Below are 20,002 nucleotides of genomic sequence, written 5' to 3'. Positions count from 1 at the left end.
TTTTTAGGTACCGTCGATTTTCACTATGTAACCGGCATGCATGGTTTTAAGTCTTAAACACAACAAAACCTCCTGCGCTCTGGTGTTTCGCCAAACCGGGTGCAGCAGTATAGTCTAACGGCAAAGTCTGAAGTTTTGCAGCCCTCCACAGAACAAAGGGTGTTCATAAGGCTAAAACAAAAAGAAAAGAAAGGAGGGCGCACCGTCCGGTTTCACGGACCATCTAGGCTTTGAAGAAGGGGGTACGCCTCAGAAACGCGTCAGCCGTTTAGATGTCTGAAGTTCTACTTGCAGATGCCGTGAGGTCCAGTCCAGCTGTCTGAAAAGCGCTTACTTATAATTCCCTTGTGAGTAGGACCATTGCTTTTTATTCTGTTTTTAATTAAAATTTTAAGTGGTAATGCACAAGGTCGATGCTCCCTCCTTTCTTTTTGGTTTTAAGTCTTGGCATGTTTGTCTATTTATCCAATGCAACCCAGTCTTTTTTATTTTGCCAAAAATTTGTATTATACGAGTATACCGCTTGTCTGTGCAGTAAAATACAATTTTTTCCCCCAACAATTGTTTGATAAACAGTTCAGCAGGTAACATGGCACAAAAATTGCAACTGCTACCATTTTATTCTACAGGGCCTCTGCTTTCATAAGATATAACACTGTTTGGGGGTTTTAAGTAATGTTGCTATTTGTATTGTTATTTTCCAATTATTGATTGAATAGCATATAATATTACAACAAATGTATATGCAAGAATACTTGTTACTTTACAATGTTTCAAGCATCCATGTTTATAGCGCAATGTTGCCTGTTAAGACAAATATACTGTCAAATAAGCTAGTTACTATGTGCACACAGTCATACCTGTACAGTATGTCATATTTTGTTTGCTTATGTTAATTTAATTCAGGTAGCCTTTGTATCACCCTTTTATTATTTACAATTTTTAAATACATAACTTTTAATATAGTTTGAAAGAATGTTCAGTCACACTCATCCATTATTTTCTTTTCCCCCGTGTTTTAGAGAAAAGAGAATGAGTGACATATCTTACTGTTGCCATTTTCTTCTTAAATGTCACTGTCATTTTCTGCATCTATATTACATCCTTGCAGCAATACTGAAAATGCACTCACATTTAGATTTTTACCATGTACTCCCAGGAGTACTCAGAAATCAGAAATCAAAGCTAAACAATGAAATATATATTCTCCAAGGCCACTGCGTATTTAAATCTACCAACCTGTAGAGAGCTGTAACATGACAAAATGCATTACAACCAATCAGATATAAGCTTTCTTTATCCCGGATATACTAAACTTTAGGATGTTGATTTCAGATTGATTTGTTTTAGATAAATCACATAAGTATGTTTTAGAATCGGTAACTTAATGAAGAAAAATGGAGTAAGACAGAGTTGTTCAGTCACTGGAACTACTCTTATGCCGCGTACACACGATCGGACATTCCGACAACAAAACCGTGAATTTTTTTCTGACAGATGTTGGCTCAAACTTGTCTTGCATACACACGTTCACACAAATGTTGTCGGAAATTCGGTGAAGGATATCAGTTTTTAAAATTTTTAATGATTCTGTCCTCAGGGATAACAATGAGATCTCTATACTTGGAGCCCTCTCTACTCCCGATACTTTCTGATATATCTCAAATATTTTAATCCAAAAACTGTTCAACAGATGACAACCGTACCAGATGTGATCTGTAGTCCCTCTACTTGTCATACATCTCCAAAAGTCTCTGTATTGCCATTATTTATTTTATTTAATGCTACTGGGCTCCAATACTATCTCATTACTATTTTATAATTTCTCTCTTGATATTTTATCGCTGTACATGCTTTATGTATTATTGAAAATATTTTCTCTCTCTGATATTGATCTCCTTATTTCCTTTTCCCATTTTTTCATTGCTGTTAACTCTCTGAGGGATCCAGAGGGGAGTAATAATTCATATATCTTAGATTTTTTTTTTAGTGATTTTTGTTCATCTATTAATATTTGTTCAAATTTAGTTTTTGGTCTATTTATTAAAGATAGGTCTATTTTTGTTTCAATGTATGTCTTTAATTGATGGTATTGTAGCCATTTATGTTTATGCTCAGATCCTAAATCTTGCATTTTTAGTAATTTACCGTCCACTAGGATCTGGGCCATCCTCTCGTTCTCCAATATATTCCATTTAAAATATTTTGTGGTTTTTAAAGCTGGCGCGAATTCTGGATTGGAGAACAGTGGGGTCATAGGTACAATCATAGTGGACAGTTTCCCCCCTTTTAACATTGCATGCCATATTTTTAATGTGGCTCTTACAAAGATTGTTATTTTTTTGTTTTCGGGTCTTAAATGGGGTTTTATCCAGGGGAGGGTTTTAAGTTGTAATATCTTCCTCTAGTTTAACCCATTGTTTATTCTCTATGTTGTGGTGCCAATCTATAATCCTAATTAGCGAGGCTGCTTGTAGATATTTAGAGAAATCAGGTAATGCTAAGCCTCCATTTTTCTTAGTTCTAATTAAAATTTCTCTTTTTATTCTAGGTGTTTTTTGGGCCCAAATAAAACTTCCTATTGCTTTTCTTAGTTCATTCATTATTTTTTTTTAAATAACTAAGGGTACTGTTTGAAAAATATATAGTAATTTTGGCAATAAATACATTTTTACTATATTAATTCTTCGTTTGGTGGTATTTGATCACCTCTGTGTGCTAAAAACAATATTTTTAACTTTTTTCTATAATAAATATCCCCAAAAATGTTTTAAAAAACAAATTTCTTCATCAGTTTTGGCCAATATATATTCGCCTACATATTTTTGGTTAAAAAATCGCAATAAGCGTATACTGATCAGTTTGTGCAAAAGTTATAGCGTCTACAAACTATGGAAAATATTTATGGCTTTTTAATGTATTTTTTATTATTATTTTAGTTTTACTAGCACTTCCGGTGATCTGCGATTTTTAGTGGTACTGCGACATTGCGACGTACAGATCCGACATGTTTGACACATTTTTGGGACCATTGACATTTATACAGCGATCAGTGCTAACAATATGCACTGATTACTGTGCAAATGTCACTGGTAGAGAAGGGGTTAACACTAGAGGGCGATCAATGGGTTACATATGTGTCCCCTCAGTGTGTTCTAACTTTGAGGGGATGAGACTGACTGGGGAGGAGACATATCGTTGTTCCTACTGAACAGCGATTTGTGTCAAATCCCTGTGCTGGCTCCCGTGCACACGATCGTGCTGGCGCATGCACTCTGGCGGTTTTTAAAGGGGACCCCGTACCCGTATGGGGGTTTCGCGCAGTGATGCCACTGTGCCGCAGTAAATATGTGTGAGCCATTCGGGAATTTGTCTGAAAATTGCAATGTTTATTACAAGTATAAATAAGATTAAGATATTTTCAAACAACCAGTGTTTTCTAAAGTCATTGTAAGCCCTTGTATGCATCCAGTGAAGTGACTGGGCTCAGGTGATACAGAGTGATGAAACAAATCCTCCTACGTATGTTTTCTATCTTTTTTCTGCAGCCCTCTCTTCACTACATCTGTTCTGTTCACTACATCTGTTTAAAGTGCAGAATTTATACAGCTTGTCTAAGTATGCAAAAGGCAGGGAACCGCAGAGCTCTGTGAGAGCTGATTGGAGGCATGGGACACACACCCCTTCACACAGTACACAGGACCAGAGCTTTCACCATTTTACTTCTTGGTTTCAGGACCTGCCAGAAGTGACTCATGCAAATAGTAGAGGAATGGGGCAGCAGACAGAAATGACAATGCCCTGGATTGAGAAGAATACACACTATGGAGGGATATGCTTTGTTCATATTTCATGTCTGATGTTAGCAACCACTTTTAAAAAAAAAATCACAAGTGCTTGTGTGCAACTGCTTATTTGCATAACTACATAATTAACTAATTTATAAACTGCATGATTGTACCTGCCTAATTAATACAAGTGAAGTTCTAATATCAAAAAGTGCATGGTTCAAATTGGTCTAAATTCACAATCTTCATGGTCATTGTACCTATATGCAGATATGTAAATATGAAATGTGTAACTTAACAAACTTTCAAGAGTGAAAGGTTCACATATGTAAACAACTGAGTTAAAGGGAGTCTGAGATTGCATTTATTCTTAAGGGTGACACTGTATTCATATTTTGGTGCTGTACCTCAGGTGTTTATGATCCCAAGACTACCTTTATTTTGCATATCCACCGAACAAGTCACTTTAGCTAATATAACTTAAACATCCTGAATGTGATGTGAGGGGTCGCCTACAATGCTTTACAGCCATTTTTACATTGTTCTATATTTTTTTCACTAAAATTTGAAGATAGAGCAGCTGCAGAATAAGACATGACACCAATGCTGCTGCCAGGTCTTTCTAAATTTGGATTTGGCAGCTGTAGTTTAATGAAGCTGCCAGCAAAAGGATAAGCAGATGGTCATGTTGCAGGGTTTTCATTTATGGTACAGAGACATAAGGTCACAAGTTCTTAAGAGTTACTTCACCTTTTCTGCATGCAGGTGTATCCACTTCATAGCTGTAAATGGTATATATGTGTATTATATAGAGCTCTGTTCATTTGTATTGAATTACTAGTCCCATGCAAGTTTGCAATAAACTTTTCACTGCCGAAAACATAGTAACAAATACTTCAAAGTGATAGGTCTTACAACCTACCCATAACAAAGTATTTTTTCTAACACACACAACAGTTCGTATACAGTATGTTGATGTATTTAAAGTTGAGTCCTTTTTATCTCCATATCCTGGCAAGTGCATAATGCTGCCTGTCACATTTTTTCTCCCTGTTGGTAGAAAATTCACTTTTACAAATGACCCATGGATTTAAGTGGAAAGTTATTTTTCTGTAGATAGCCTAGTTGTGCCTAAATATATTATTACCATGTTCGTCTTAGGGGTCCTCCTTGAAGAGTTATTCACAAAGGTCTGCACCAACACTTAATCTCTTTTTCCAAGGTTTTATTGCACAAGATCAGACAGAAGGATGGAAGGGTTAGGGGAGATTCAGGTACCTTGCTTTGCGGATCGCGAGCACAGTCTTGGATCCAGAGGACAAACAGTTTCCACACTGGATTCAGCAACCACCGGATAGGCCTCTCTCACTGACCTAGCAGACGGTGCGAAGCTTGTTCAAAGTCTCTGCAACAGACTTGATGAGTGCCGTTAAGTCGTTGCGCAGTCCTCTGCCACAGGACTGTGTAACCAGACACACACTTTGCAAAAGTTCCAAAGACACAGCTACACAGTACCAGGAACTTTCAGACAGCTGGCAGCACTGTGTGGTAGATGGGCCAGTATGTGTCCTCTAATTGAATCCTCAATTGTTCAGCTTCTTCCTGCAGAGAAGACAGCACAGGACCACCCCTGGACCAGTAGGCCCCAAATACTCCTGGGTCTACTCTCAGTAGCGGAGCCTCGGGCCAGCAGGCCCTGAGGCCAGAAGAAACTGCTAGCACATCCCTGAGGCCAGGAGGGCCATCAGGTCAGGATCGGAAGACCCTGCCAGAACAGTGTCTGTCCCTTAAGTACCCTCTCCCAAGAATGCACAGCGGCGGGAACCGTGCCTGCTGAGCTGCTTCTGGGAAAAAATACTTAATGCACCCAACCCGCTGCATTTCCAACCTTGACCTGTGGTGACAGCGACACCCACAGTCAAGTGTAAAATATGCAACGCAGCTGAACCCAATAATTTGACATAATCATTCTGAGCTAAACTACAGTTCAGATAACTTAAATTTACAAATAGCGCGGCCTACCCAACAGGAGCAGGGCGCTACATATAAATAAGTCCAGAAAAGTGACAACGTAAAAAAATCAACATGTCATGGATATCAAGTAATCATTGCCATTTCCAAACTTTTTTTTATAGCTATGCAAATCATTGCAGCAATGCAAGAAGCAATGTGTTTTAGACATTTAAAATCCCTTCCTTTTTTTCTTTTTCTTTGTACATACTGTACTAAAATATATATAAAAAAAACTGTTTTATTTTTGTTGTCGTTATTTATGATGCTTATGATCTATTTCTTATGTATACCTGTTCTGCTCTTTCCCTTGGTTAAGTGTATGTTTGTAGCACACTAGCAATTTGAAACAAGCTCTTTCACCCAAACTAAAGTTTAGGGAAGCAGATCATGGCAACATGCTCAAATAATATATTTGTTAACTGTTTAGTAATTAAAAAAAAGTATATGTTGTACCATCCTTCTATGTAAATATCTATCAACATGTATTTAAACACACCCTTGCCTGAGTGTTTCCAAAAGGGCACATAAAGCTTGTAGACCAGAATAAAAATGGGCTCATAGCTATCTCCTACACTATCCACCTCATCTCTCCAGCCAATCCACTTTTAGCTAAAAACTGTAATTCTGCTTCCTCCATCAGCTCATCTCTCACAAATATTACCCCTTGTATCACACACACCTCTATTTTAGATTGTAAGCTCGCATGAGCAGGACCGCTTTGTATTGAATTATATTGTAATTTTACTGTTTCCCTTTCTATTTTGTAAAGCAATGAACAAAAGGCTGGTGCTATATAAATTATGAAGGGCTGGTGGAAAATTGTTTGGGTAGCTTATATAGAGCATATATGGGACATGTGACAGCTGCCTAGTTTCTCACCTAGTGTGCTTAATGTGATTGTAAAGTCTTGTTTTTTTTTTTCTATAAAAATAGCAAGCATGTTATACTTAACTGCTCTGTGCAGGGGTTTTGCACAGGGCAGCCTGGATCCTCCTCTTTTTGGGTCCCTCTTCGGCTTTCCTGGCCCCCTCCTGTCGAGTGCCCTCACAAGAAGCAGCTTGCTATTGGGGCACCTGAGCCGAGTCACAGCTCCCTGTGTCCATTCAGACACGGAGCCTTGGTTTGGCCCAACACCATCTCTCTCTCCTGATTGGCTAACTGACTTTGATTAACAGCAGTGGGAGCCCATGGCGCCTCTGCTGTGTCTCAGCCAATGAGACACGGCCGAGGAACTTGTGGACATCACCGGTGAGAGATGGACTCAGGTAAGTATTAGGGGGTGCTGAAGGGTGGCTGCTGCACACAGAAGGTTTATAAAATTCATTAAGATAAAAAAAAACTTCTGACTTTACAACCCCTTTAACTTAGTTAGCAAGACTTTTGTCATGCTCAGCAGTAACTATTATCTCCTTAGTATATTTGGCTGTAAATATATTTGATTTCCAATAAGTGTCTTAACAAAAAGGTACCTTAATCTCAAACTAAAATATTTTTCCCACCCACCTCTACTAGTTTCTAAAATACCCCTGAGCTTTGAATTGTTCTAGAGCTCTAGGAATGCCTGTTATCACAGAGATTTGCAATTGAAAATATAGTGTATTTATAGTAAGAATAAATACACTATACAGTTTGGTTGACCTTTATTTGATAAAATACTAGCTGCCTGGCCCCCATGCATATGCAGTGGTTTACATGTTTCTGAATCCTTTATCTGCAACACATATAGAACTTTTGGTTTCTGACTTTGCATCTACTTTTTGCTGAATGCTTGTTCCAGGTCTGAAATGGCAGCCCATATATTTCCCTCGTGGTAGGTGCACATAAAATAATAAGATTTGTACATTAACACATGGGGGTCATGGGGATTGATTTAATAAAACTGGAGAGTGCAAAATATGGTGCAAAGGTATATGGTAGCCAATCAGCTTCTAACTTGGGGTTGTTCAATTAAGCCTTAAAAAACAAAAAACAAAAAAAAAAATGGAAGCTGATTGCTTTCTATGCAGAGCTGTGCCAGATTTTTCAATCTCCAGTTTTGGTAAATCAACCTCACTGTTTTTATTAAGCTGGCTGACTTGTAGACTTGGATTGTGAGAGTGATCTGTAAAGCTCAACAAATTAGTAGAACTGCAAAGCTGGATGGGAATGTAATAAGTAGGGATAAGGTTTGGGTCAGACCTGGGTTTGAATTGAACCTAGTCCAAATCGCAGACCATCTAAAGTTTTGCAGCTATTTCCATCAATTCACCTGCCCGAACTCCAAATGCTGCTGTAAGGTAAACACAGTCTTGGGGTTCCTGTATTTAGTCATTTACCATATATAGTCAAGGACTATATCAAGGATCCCTGGCACTGTCTTTGCATTACCACGGCCCTGGGGTGTCATTTAGCAAAGCGAGTGTGTCTGCGAAACATCATCATGATGATTAATTTAATGTTTATGTAGTGTATATTTATTTTATTTATATATTTTTGAATGCTCTGTTGCTATTCTTGTAAGGTGACCTTGGGTGTCCTGAAAGGCGCCTATAAATAAAATGTATTAATATAATTCATTACATTACTGGATGCTGTGATTGTTAATTAATTTACATCTGGGGACATTTTGTAACCTTTTTAAAAAAATGATTTTAATGTTATTTTTTTAAATGACCTTTTCATTGCATAGGTGAGTTTATTTACATTTAACATTGTGGGAATGAATAATAAGGGATACTAATGTACCCTTGTACTCATTTCCCTGGGAGGGGACAGATATCTGATAGCCCCTGTCCTTTTTGGGAGACAGATGTGGGGAAGAGGTCCTTATCTCTTATTTAGCCTACATAGCCAAAGCGTCTTGCATGGGGGAAGCTTTGCCACCCTACCATGTGAGGTACCGACCAAATTTTGAAAGGCATTTAACATGGTCTGGTATAGTAATGGGAGCCACATGCTTGCTGTCCTCCCTTTCCTGGCTATCCATGCAGCATGCCTTGATAAGAGTCTGGTTCAAATTTTAAGCAGAACCTCACATGGTATGTACATGAAAAATGGCATAGGGTCCCCTTTAAGATAAATATCAGGCTCTTATTAAGTCTGATTAGAATAAATTATATGTTAAATAGGAATACAGTTATGGCCAAAAGTTTTGAAAATGACACAAATATTAATTTTCACAAAGTCTGCTGCTTCAGTGTTTTCAAATCTTTTTGTACTATGGTACACTGAAGTATAAATACAAGCATTTCATAAGGTTCAAAGACTTTTATTGACAATTACATTTAGTGTATACAAAGAGTCAATATTTGCAGTGTTGACCCTTCTTTTTCAAGGCCTCTGCAATTTGCCCTGGCATGATGTCAGTCAACTTCTGGGCCACATCCTGACTGATGGCAGTCCTTTCTTGCATAATCAATGCTTGAATTTTGTCAGAATTTGTGTTTTTTGTTATCACTTTTCCCCATTGGGAGGTGCTCCATCATGCTGGAAAAAGCATGGTTCCTCACCAAACTGTCCTTGGATGGTTGGGAGAAGTTGTTCTCGGAGGATATTTTTGTACTATTCTTTATTAATGGCTGTGTTCCTAGGCAGAATTGTGAGTGATCCCACTCCCTTGGCTGAGAAGCAACCCCACACATGAATGGTCTCAAGATGCTTTACTGTTGGCATGACACAGGACTGATGGTAGTGCTCACCTTTTCTTCCCCTGGACAAGGTTTTTTTCAGACACCCAAAACAATCGGGAATGGGGATTCATCTGAGAAAATGACTTTACCCTAGTCCTCAGCAGTCTTATCCTTGTACCTTTTGCAGAATATCAGCCTGTCCCTGATGTTTTTCCTGGAAAGAAGTGGCTTCTTTGCTGCCCTTCTTGACACCAGGCCATCCTCCATAAGTCTTCTCCTCACTGTGCATGCAGATGTACTCACACCTGTCTGATGTCATTCCTGAGCAAGCATTGCACTAGTGGTGCCTCAATCCCATTGCTGAATCCGCGGGACCCACAGTCGGAGTCACGGAGCTCGCGGCGTCCACAATGCCGCTTCTTAAAGGGGACGTAAATATACGTCCATTTGTCTGTCCGTGCCATGCTGCAGACGTATATCTGTGTGCGGCGGTCGGCAAGCAGTTAAACGCATTTGAACGCTGTTTACGTTATATGATGTTTTGTTCATTATATGATGTTGTGCACATCAAATTATTTCTTTATTATTTAGTTATTTAATTCAGTGCAAAAGATGAATGTTCACATGAAACATGGTAACTAGTACATTCAGTCTGCTTTTAATCGAATCTAAAGTAACAATCAAAGTCCTTGCTTACAGTAGTTGATATCTAGAAATATGGACTGAAAATAGATAAAGGTCAGTATGTCTGTCAAATAGTAAAGTGAATAGTGTGAATAAAAAAAACATATCTGGAACTTTGTGAATTAATGAAGCATAGACTATTCTTCTATGTCAGCTAACTACAAGTACAAAATGTTCAACCTTTATAATGTGTGAAGTTGTCAGTGACCTTGTAGTAGGCTTAAAATAGAACAGTTTTATACTGATGTAGAGGGCTTAACATATGTAAATGCAAAAATATATTTTATCAGTTTAGTCAATAATAATCTACACTTCATAATGGATTATAAAACATTTAGTTGTTTTCCTTATTTTTGATCTGTAAATATTAATTTATCCAGGTTCAGGAAAAAACGAAAAAAGGAACAATATTGTATAGTTTGAAATCAGAAACATTTAAAGTCGTACTCTCTTGTGATTAATAAAAAATATAAATACATGAATTTATTTGAAAAACATGATGATGAGTCTCTTAATAATGTACTAAACGGGCACGTTGAAATGATCTTAATGCAAATTATAATATATGGCTGCATTATCTGCATTGGCAGGTTTAAAGGAAAAAGATGCAGAAGAAATTTCCTGTTCTGGCAGCCGGCGGGGGGGAGGAAGCCAAGATGGCGCCGCCGCTTCAGCTTTGTGGCCTCACACTTCCTACATGGATTTTCCCAGACACAGACAGTTCAATTGCCATGTGTTCTCTCTCTCAATCTACAGCTTCCAGCACACTGACCAGCAGCCCAGCCAAAGCTAGGAAGTGGATGGATAATCAGCAGCAGGAGCTACCCGAGGTGAGCCATATGATTAATCCTATCCATGCCAATGCAGTCCTACAAAGCTCTATTGCATCCTTTCCTACGGCAAACCAGCTGGTATTAGATAACGCCAAAAAGAAATGCTTCTTTTCTTGCAAAATTCTTTGCCCTTCTAATCCACAAATTTACTGCAGAAGTACAATCAATAGGAGAATGGGTGCATCATATGGAAAATAAAATGGAAGGATTTACCACCACTATAAATGATCTAGTGGATGCACACGAGGATAGCATTGATGATCGGATATGGCTTAAATCAAAGATATCAGACCTAGAAGATTGCACCTGCTAAAATAATGCGCCATAAACTGATCTCCCTAGATACGCATGAGAATCGATCTTACTTCCTGACCTATCACCTGTGGAGCTGGTGGTGTATGCGCACCACCTTTCCAGTCCTCCACACCTATTTGAAACTGCTCCTAGAGACATTTTGTCCAAATTCATTCATTGTTAAATATCAGCTGCTTGTCAATTCAAGATCCCTGGGAACCCTCCCTGCTCTCTATGTAGACCTACAACTTTACACAGACCTATCGCAATTCACACTTCAAATGAGACTCTGACTAAATGCCATCACAGCGCCATGCAACCACAAAATTCTGTATACCTGGAGGCATCTCAACATGCTGCTGGTCACCCACAATTGCGTAACCCACAATGTTGTTACATTAGGATAGGGTCTGAAAGTTCAGAAGACCCATTTTTACCACAGTGGGGGCTATTTACTTAAGGGAAATCCATTTTGCACTGAAAGTGCACTCGGAAGTGCAGTCGCTGTAGATCTGAGGGGGACATGCAAGAAAAATAAAAAACAGCATTTTATATTGCACATGATTGGATAATAAAATCATGAGCTTCGCCTCATGTCAGATCTTCCCCTCAGATCTACAGCGACTGCACTTCCAAGTGCACTTTAAATGCACTTTCAAGTGCACTTGCAGTGCACATGTAGTGCAAAGTGGATTTTCCTATTAGCAATTACCTCCCAAAAACCATTGGCCTCAATATTATCAGAGGTCACCATAAAAGCTCTAAGGAGTATGCAACTGTTAAGAATCGATCGACGATCGACAGTCAAACATTATACCCATTTACCCCAGCCTAAGCGCATATCATGCATTTTGGTCAACACAAGATCGGCAGTAAAACACAGACAAGAAATCCACGATTTCATCCTACAACACGACTTAGACTGCCTCTTTATTACAGAAAGCTGGCTTACAGCGGACTGTAACACCATTCTTGGAGAACTGGTGCCAGCAAATTACCGCATTCAAATGCAAAACAGAGTGGGACAAAGAGGGGGAGGCCTGGCGGTGATCCACAAGATTCACCTCTCGATCACCAAACCAGTCCTTCAAAACTCGCTGCCATTTGTGGAAACCCTCACTCTACAGCTGCAAACAAATCCCCAAGACACTGTCCATATCCTACTCTGCTATAGACCACCAGGTCCAAAAACGCACTTCCTCTCGGCATTAACGGAGTTCATCTCCACTTATACCCTAAACATCAAACATTTCTTGATGCTTGGGGACTTCAACCTGTGGGCAAACTCCTCATTGGACCCCGTCGCCGAAGACTGCATCGACCATCTGGAAGGATTAGGTCTGCAGCAACTAATACTTGGGCCCACTCATACCTCAGGTCATACGCTCGATCTCATTTTCAAACAAGATGTGGAAATAGACGTCTTGGAAAATGAGCCGCAGCCATTGACAGATCACCATGCAATTAAATTCGCAATTACCAAAAACACCCCCTCAAAAAATACGAAAAAACAGGTGACAACACACTGGACCAGATCTCAGAAGAAGCTCCACTCGGAACTCTTCAAAACAACACTAGGGAACAAAATAAAAACAATCCAACAACAGCAAACAGACACAGAAACGCTCTATGCCATCAACAAGGCTCTACTACAGTCAGCCGACTTAGTAGCACCAAAATGCAAAACTTGCATCCGGAAAAACAAGAAGCTCTTCGGAGGCAAACCACTCCACTTATAAGAGAATCACCAAGAAATACCACAAAGAAATCTTTTTGGCCAAAAAAAATCATATCTCCAACATCATCAGAAATGCCCAAAACCACCCCCGCGAGCTCTTCAAGCTGGTTACTCAGACGATGAACCCAGCTTGTTTAGAGGCCCCCGATTCCAACTCACAAGAATTTTGCAATGAATTATCGGATTATTTCATTAATAAAATTTAGGGAATCCGTGTAAGCATTCAGCAAAATAGACCCCTCATCAACCCATCCCCAAAGCTCAAACCAAACACCCACTCAAAACCACCACAATCAATGAAATTCTCTCTAAAACCCATCTCCATCGAGGCCACCAAAAATATCATCGGTACTCTGCGTAATAGTACAGCGCCCAATGATATCATCCCCACCAAACTGCTGAAACACCCTCGACCCCAAAGATCCAAACAACCGTCGACCCATAACAGGCTTAAATGTCTTCTCCAAGGTAATGGAGAAAGAAGTTGTACAACAGCTACAACATCATTTAGACATTCATAAATGACTCGATCCGTTTCAATCGGGTTTTCGTCCTGGTCACGGAACAGAAACAGCTCTGCTCAAAATATGGAATGACGCTCTAGAGGCCGCAGACGAAGGAGAATCTTGTCTCCTGGTACTGTTGGACCTAAGCGCTGCCTTCGACACTGTAGACCATGGGCTACTTCTGACTCCGCTAGCTGAAGTAGCCAGAGTCACGGAATGTGATTTAGCTTGGTTCTCCTCCTTCTTGGAAAACCAATCACAAATAGTGAAATTGGGGCCCTTAACTTCTGAAAAATGGATGGTATCATGTGGAGTCCCTCAGGGATCCCCTTTGTCGCCGGTTCTGTTCAATATTTATCTCCGCCCTCTTTTTGAAATCATCAGTAACCAGAAGTTACTTTATCACTCTTATGCAGATGATACACAATTGTATTTTCGCATATGCAACAAAAAGGATCATTCTCTTGGACTAGAGAAATGCCTTTCTTTAATAGAAAACTGGATGACAAAAAGTTATCTTAAACTCAACGGTTCAAAAACAGAACTTCTTCTGTTTCACGCCAACCGAAAAAATAATCCCGCAACGACATGGACGCTCCCGCCCATTCTGGGTCAATCCATCACCCCTAGCACCAAAGTCAAAAGTCTCGGCGTCATCTTTGACACCAACATGACAATGGATGCACAAATAGGGTCAGTAGTCAGCGGATCGCACCATCTGCTGCGCCTACTACGCAGACTCACCCCCTTTATTCCGAAAGAAGACGTTGCAGTCGTGGTGGGAACAATTATGAATTTCAGACTGGACTTTGCAAACGCCCTCGATCTTGGACTCCCCAAATACCAAATCGCTCGTCTGCAAGTCGTTCAAAATACGGCCGCTCGACTAGTGACTGGCAAAAAACATGGGAATCAATCTCACCTTCACTGAGATCCCTTCATTGGTTGCCAGTAAAAGATAGGATCTCTTTCAAGGTACTCTGTCTAATGCATAAGTGCATTCATGGAAACGCCCCCCAATACCTATGCGAAAAAATAAAAGCTCACAACCCCAATCGTATTCTACGATCCACCAATCAAAACCTTGTCCAGATACCCAAAGTCAGATACAAGTCCAAGGGAGATTGAAGGTTTGCAGTCCAGGGACCACGACTGTGGAACGCTCTGCCTACCACCACTCGATTGGAGTCGGACCACTTGGCTTTCAGGAGAAGGATTAAAACCCATCTCTTCTGAGGTCAAGGGGTTTCACTCAGAGAATGGATACAGTGCCCAGAGGCGATTCAGTTTGCATGTGTTGCGCTATATAAGTTTTTCACTCACTCACTCACTCACTGTTCCCATAATCATTTTCCCCACATTTTCAAAGCCATTGTTTCAATCAAACCACTGTTGTTCTAATTATATTAAAAAACACAGTCTCCTTCTATCGTCATGATAGTGTCATCGATCCAGCAGGCTGCTATATCATTCTGGTATACTTTGATAAATATCTACGCTCCTAATACTCATCAAATCAAATTCCTAAACAAGAATTTAGCAAGAACTAAAAAGGCTTCAACAGGAACATCTTGTACTTTTCTGTGATTTTAGTACTGTATACTAAATAAAACTGTGGTTAGTGCTATTAGTGAGTACCCCAATATTTTTTCCACAGCTGCATTCAAATTACAAGTGCACAAATAATAATATAAAAATATGGTTGCGCTGTGCCTTTAAATATACTTAAATAAATAAACTTCACTATCATTTTAAAAAAAAACAAGTACTTTAAATCCATCATATATATATATATATATATATATATATATATATATATATATATATATATATATATATATATATATATATATATATATATATATATATATATATATATATATATATATATATATATATATATATATATATTATCATGAACAAACCATAATAAGAGGCCTCTGTCCATAAAGTGCAGTTTAATATGAAAGTGCAAAGTGCGGTCTTCTTCATAAATAAGGTGATTTGTGCATTAACATTCAAGAGAAAGATTAAAACCCATCTCTTCTGAGGACAAGGGGTTCCTTACCCATGAAATGGATACAGCGCCCAAAGGCCTTTCAGTTTGCATGTGTTGCGCTTTACAAGTCTCTCTCTCTCTCTCTGAATAGTGTAAGACAAAAAGAAAATGTGTAAATATCACTCAAGATGTTATTGCCTCCCCAGCACTCTGCCAATGTGCAGGTAGAAAAGAAGAAGATAGCGACACTTCCAGAGAGTAAAAAACATCTTCTTTATTGTACAAACATGAGAATGAAAGACATACCACACACATTCAACACACGGGGTCAGCAGACATGTTTCACACTCCTGTGCTTAATCATTGCTGAAAGAGTCCTCAGGTCTGTGCCCATAGGGAGTACTCCTCCAGTTCCCGATATAGACATTCCCATGCTGCCCCTATCCGACAGGACCACGTGCTGATATATACATTTATTGTGAGACATACAGTATCTCACAAAAGTGAGTACACCCCTCACATTTTTGTAAATATTTTATTATATCCTTTCATGTGACAACACTGAAGAAATGACACTTTGCTACAATGTAAAGTAGTGAGTGTACAGCTTGTATAACAGTGTAAATTTGCTGTCCACTCAAAATAACACAATCCACAGCCATTAATGTCTAAACTGCTGGTAACAAATGTGAGTGCACCCCTAAGTGAAAATTACCAAAATTGGAACCAATTAGCCATTTTCCCTCCCCGGGTGTCATGTAACTCATTAATGTTACAAGGTCTCAGATGTGAACGGGGAGCAGGTATGTTAAATTTGGCGTTGTCACTCTCACTCTCTCATACTGGTCACTGGACATTCAACATGGCACCTCATGGTAAAGAACTCTGAGGATCTGAAAAAAAGAGTATATATCTATCCATATCTAATCTATATAAAGATGGCCTAGGCTATAAGGAGATTGCCAAGACTCTGAAACTGAGCTGCAGCACAGTGGCCAAGACCATACAGCTGTTTAACAGGTTCCATTCAGAACAGGCCTCGCCTTGGTTGACCAAAGAAGTTGAGTGCACATGCTCAGTGTCATATCCAGAGGTTGTCTTTGGAAAATAGATGTATGAGTCCTGCCAGCATTGCTGCAGAGGTTGAAGGGGTGGGGGGGTCAGCCTGCCAGTTCTCAGACCATACGCCGCACACTGCATCAAATTGGTCGGCACCAAACGGGGCTGCACAAACACTTTACATGCACCTCTCTCCCCCTCAGTTTAAAAATGTAAAAAGTCTAAAGCCGCGTACACGCGACCATTTTTTTATGTCCTAGAAAAAACAACGTTTTTTTTTACGTGATTCTTGTCAAGCCTGCCTTGCATACACACGATCGTGAAAAAAAAAATGCTTGAGCAAAGCGCGGTGATGTACAACACGTACGACGGCACTATAAAGGGGAAGTTCCATTCAGATGGCGCCACCCTTTGTGCTGCTTTTGCTGATTTTCTGTTAGTAAAAGTTTGGTGAGAGACGATTTGCGCTTTTCAGTCTTCGTGCTTTTCAGTCTGTTACAGCGTGACGAATGTGCTATCTCCTCTACAAACGCTAGTTTTACCAGAACGAGTGCTCCCGTCTCATAACTTGCTTCTGAGCATGCGCGTCTTTTTCACGTCGTTAACCACTTAACCCCCGGACCATATTGCTGGTCAAAGACCAGAGCACTTTTTGCGATTCGGCACTGTGTCGCTTTAACTGACAATTGCGTGGTCGTGTGACGTGGCTCCCAAACAAAATTGGCGTCCTTTTTTCCCCACAAATAGAGCTTTCTTTTGGTGGTATTTGATCACCTCTGCGTTTTTTAGTTTTTGCGCTATAAACAAAAATAGAGCGACAATTTTGAAAAAAAAAAAAAAAATTACTTTTTTGCTATAATAAATATCCCCCAAAAATATCTAAAAACTATTTTTTTCCTCAGTTTAGGCCGATACGTATTCTTCTACATATTTTACGTAAAAAAAATCGCAATAAGCGTTTATTGATTGGTTTGCGCAAAAGTTATAGCGTTTACAAAATAGGGGGTATTTTTATGGCATTTTTATTAATATTTTTTTTTACTAGTAATGGCGGCGATCAGCGATTTTTTCCGGTACTGCGACATTATGGCGTACACTTTGGACACTTTTGACACATTTTTGGGACCATTGGCATTTTTATAGCGCTCAGTGCTATAAAAATGCATTGGATTACTATAAAAAATGCCACTGGCAGTGAAGGGGTTAACACTAGGGGGCGGGGAAGGGGTTAAGTATGTTCCCTGGGTGTGTTCTAACTGTAGGGGGGTGGCCTCACTAGGGGAAATGAATTCATACATTGTTCATACATTGAACACATGAACAGAAGATCAGCATTTCTCTCCCTGACAGGACCGGGAGCTGTGTGTTTACACACACAGCTCCCGGTCCCCGCTCTGTAACGAGCGATCGCGTGTGTACGGCGGCGATCGTGCCCGCCGGGCACGCGCATGGGAGTCGGGGGAGAGCAGGGGGCCCGCACCTCCGGCGGCACGCACGTGCCCCTAGTGGCCTGCGTGAGAGCCGACGTATAGCTACGTGCTCTCGCGCAGGGGAGCCGACTCGCCGCCGTAAAACGACCGCGGCTGGTCGGCAAGCTGTTAAAGCCTACACACGACCATGTTTCACGATGTGAAAAATTACGCAAAAAATTAGAGCATGTTCTAAATTTTGAATGCCCGTTTTTCACATTAAGAAAAATGCTCTGGAGCCTACACACGATCGTTTTAACTGCTTGCCGACCAGCCGCCTTCATTCTATGGCGGCAGGTCGGCTCTCCTGGGCGAGAGCCCGTACAATGACGTCGGCTCTCTTTGCGGCCACTAGGGGCGCGTGCGCGCGCCCCCCGCTCGTCCGTTAACCCCGTGCGGGTGCCCGGCAGGCGCGATCGCTGTCGGGCACCCGTGATTGCTCGTTACAGAGCGGGGACCGGGAGCTGTGTGTGTAAACACACAGCTCCCGGTCTTGTCAGCGGGGGAAATGCTGATCTTCTGTTCATACAATGTATGAACAGAAGATCAGTGTTTCCCCTAGTGAGGCCACCCCCCTCCCCACAGTAAGAACACACCCAGGGACATACTTAAACCCTTCCCCGCCCACTAGTGTTAACCCCTTCACTGCCAGTGGCATTTTTATAGTAATCCAATGCATTTTTATAGCACTGATCGCTATAAAAATACAAATGGCCCCAAAAATGTGTCAAAAGTGTCCGAAGTGTCCGCCATAATGTCGCAGTACCGAAAAAAAATCGCTGATCGCCGCCATTACTAGTAAAAAAAAATATTAATAAAAATGCCATAAAAATACCCCCTATTTTGTAAACGCTATAACTTTTGCGCAAACCAATCAATAAACGCTTATTGCAATTTTTTTTACGTAAAATATGTAGAAGAATACGTATAGGCCTAAACTGAGGAAAAAAAAATGTTTTATATATTTTTGGGGGATATTTATTATAGCAAAAAGTATCTATTTTTGTTTATAAACTAAAAAACGCAGAGGTGATCAAATACCACCAAAAGAAAGCTCTATTTGTGGGGAAAAAAGGACACCAATTTTGTTTGGGAGCCACGTCGCACGACCGCGTAATTGTCTGTTAAATCGACGCAGTCCCGAATCGCAAAAAGTGCTCTGGTCTTTGGGCAGCAATATGGTCCGGGGGTTAAGTGGTTAATGACCATTTTAAACAACATTAAAGGAAAAGGAAAAAAAATCAAAAATCAAAATGCAGTCTGCACTACTCTTTTTATTCTAGTCAAATAGAATTTAACTGTGTAAAAAATAATAAAAAAGAATACTTCACTCACTAAAGAAAAAGTTAATTAATTTGGGAAAGTCATATAATTTTTTTTACAGCATATAAAAATGCTACATCCGTATATTGTTCGAATACTGCATTCGAGAGATATTATATAGTACATTACCACATCAGAGGGCAAGTCACCTTTGATAGCCCTAATTATGTTTCTATCAAAAAAGATGATTCTGCAAAATAGGCTAATGTCATTCCCTTAAGCAATTCATCAGTTCCAAAATGTAATGACTAAAGGTATGACTCTGGAGGGATTACATTATCCTAGCAAATGAGTCACACAAAATGTAACAAGGATGTTCTTTTTCCTAAAAAGTACTCTGATGCCGCGTACACACGATCAGTTTGTCTGATGAAAACGGTCTGATGGACCGCTTTCATCAGGCGAACCGATCGTGTGTGGGCCCCATCAGTTTTTTATCCATCAGTCAAAAAACTAGGAACTTGTTTTAAAATTATCTTATGGTTAAAAAACCAATAGAAAAAAACGATCGTCTGTGGGTACGTCCATTGATTAAAGATCCACGCATGCTCAGAATCAAGTTGACGCATGCTCAGAAGCATTGAACTTCATTTTTCTCAGCACGTCGTTGTGTTTTACGTCACCGCGTTGGACACGATCGGATTTTTAACCAATGGTGTGTAGGCACGACTGATCATCAGTCAGCTTC

Source organism: Rana temporaria, chromosome 2, assembly GCF_905171775.1.
Source record: "Rana temporaria chromosome 2, aRanTem1.1, whole genome shotgun sequence".
NCBI lineage: Eukaryota > Metazoa > Chordata > Amphibia > Anura > Ranidae > Rana > Rana temporaria.
The sequence above is the reverse complement of the archived record's forward strand: the minus strand, read 5'-3'. Positions refer to the sequence as shown.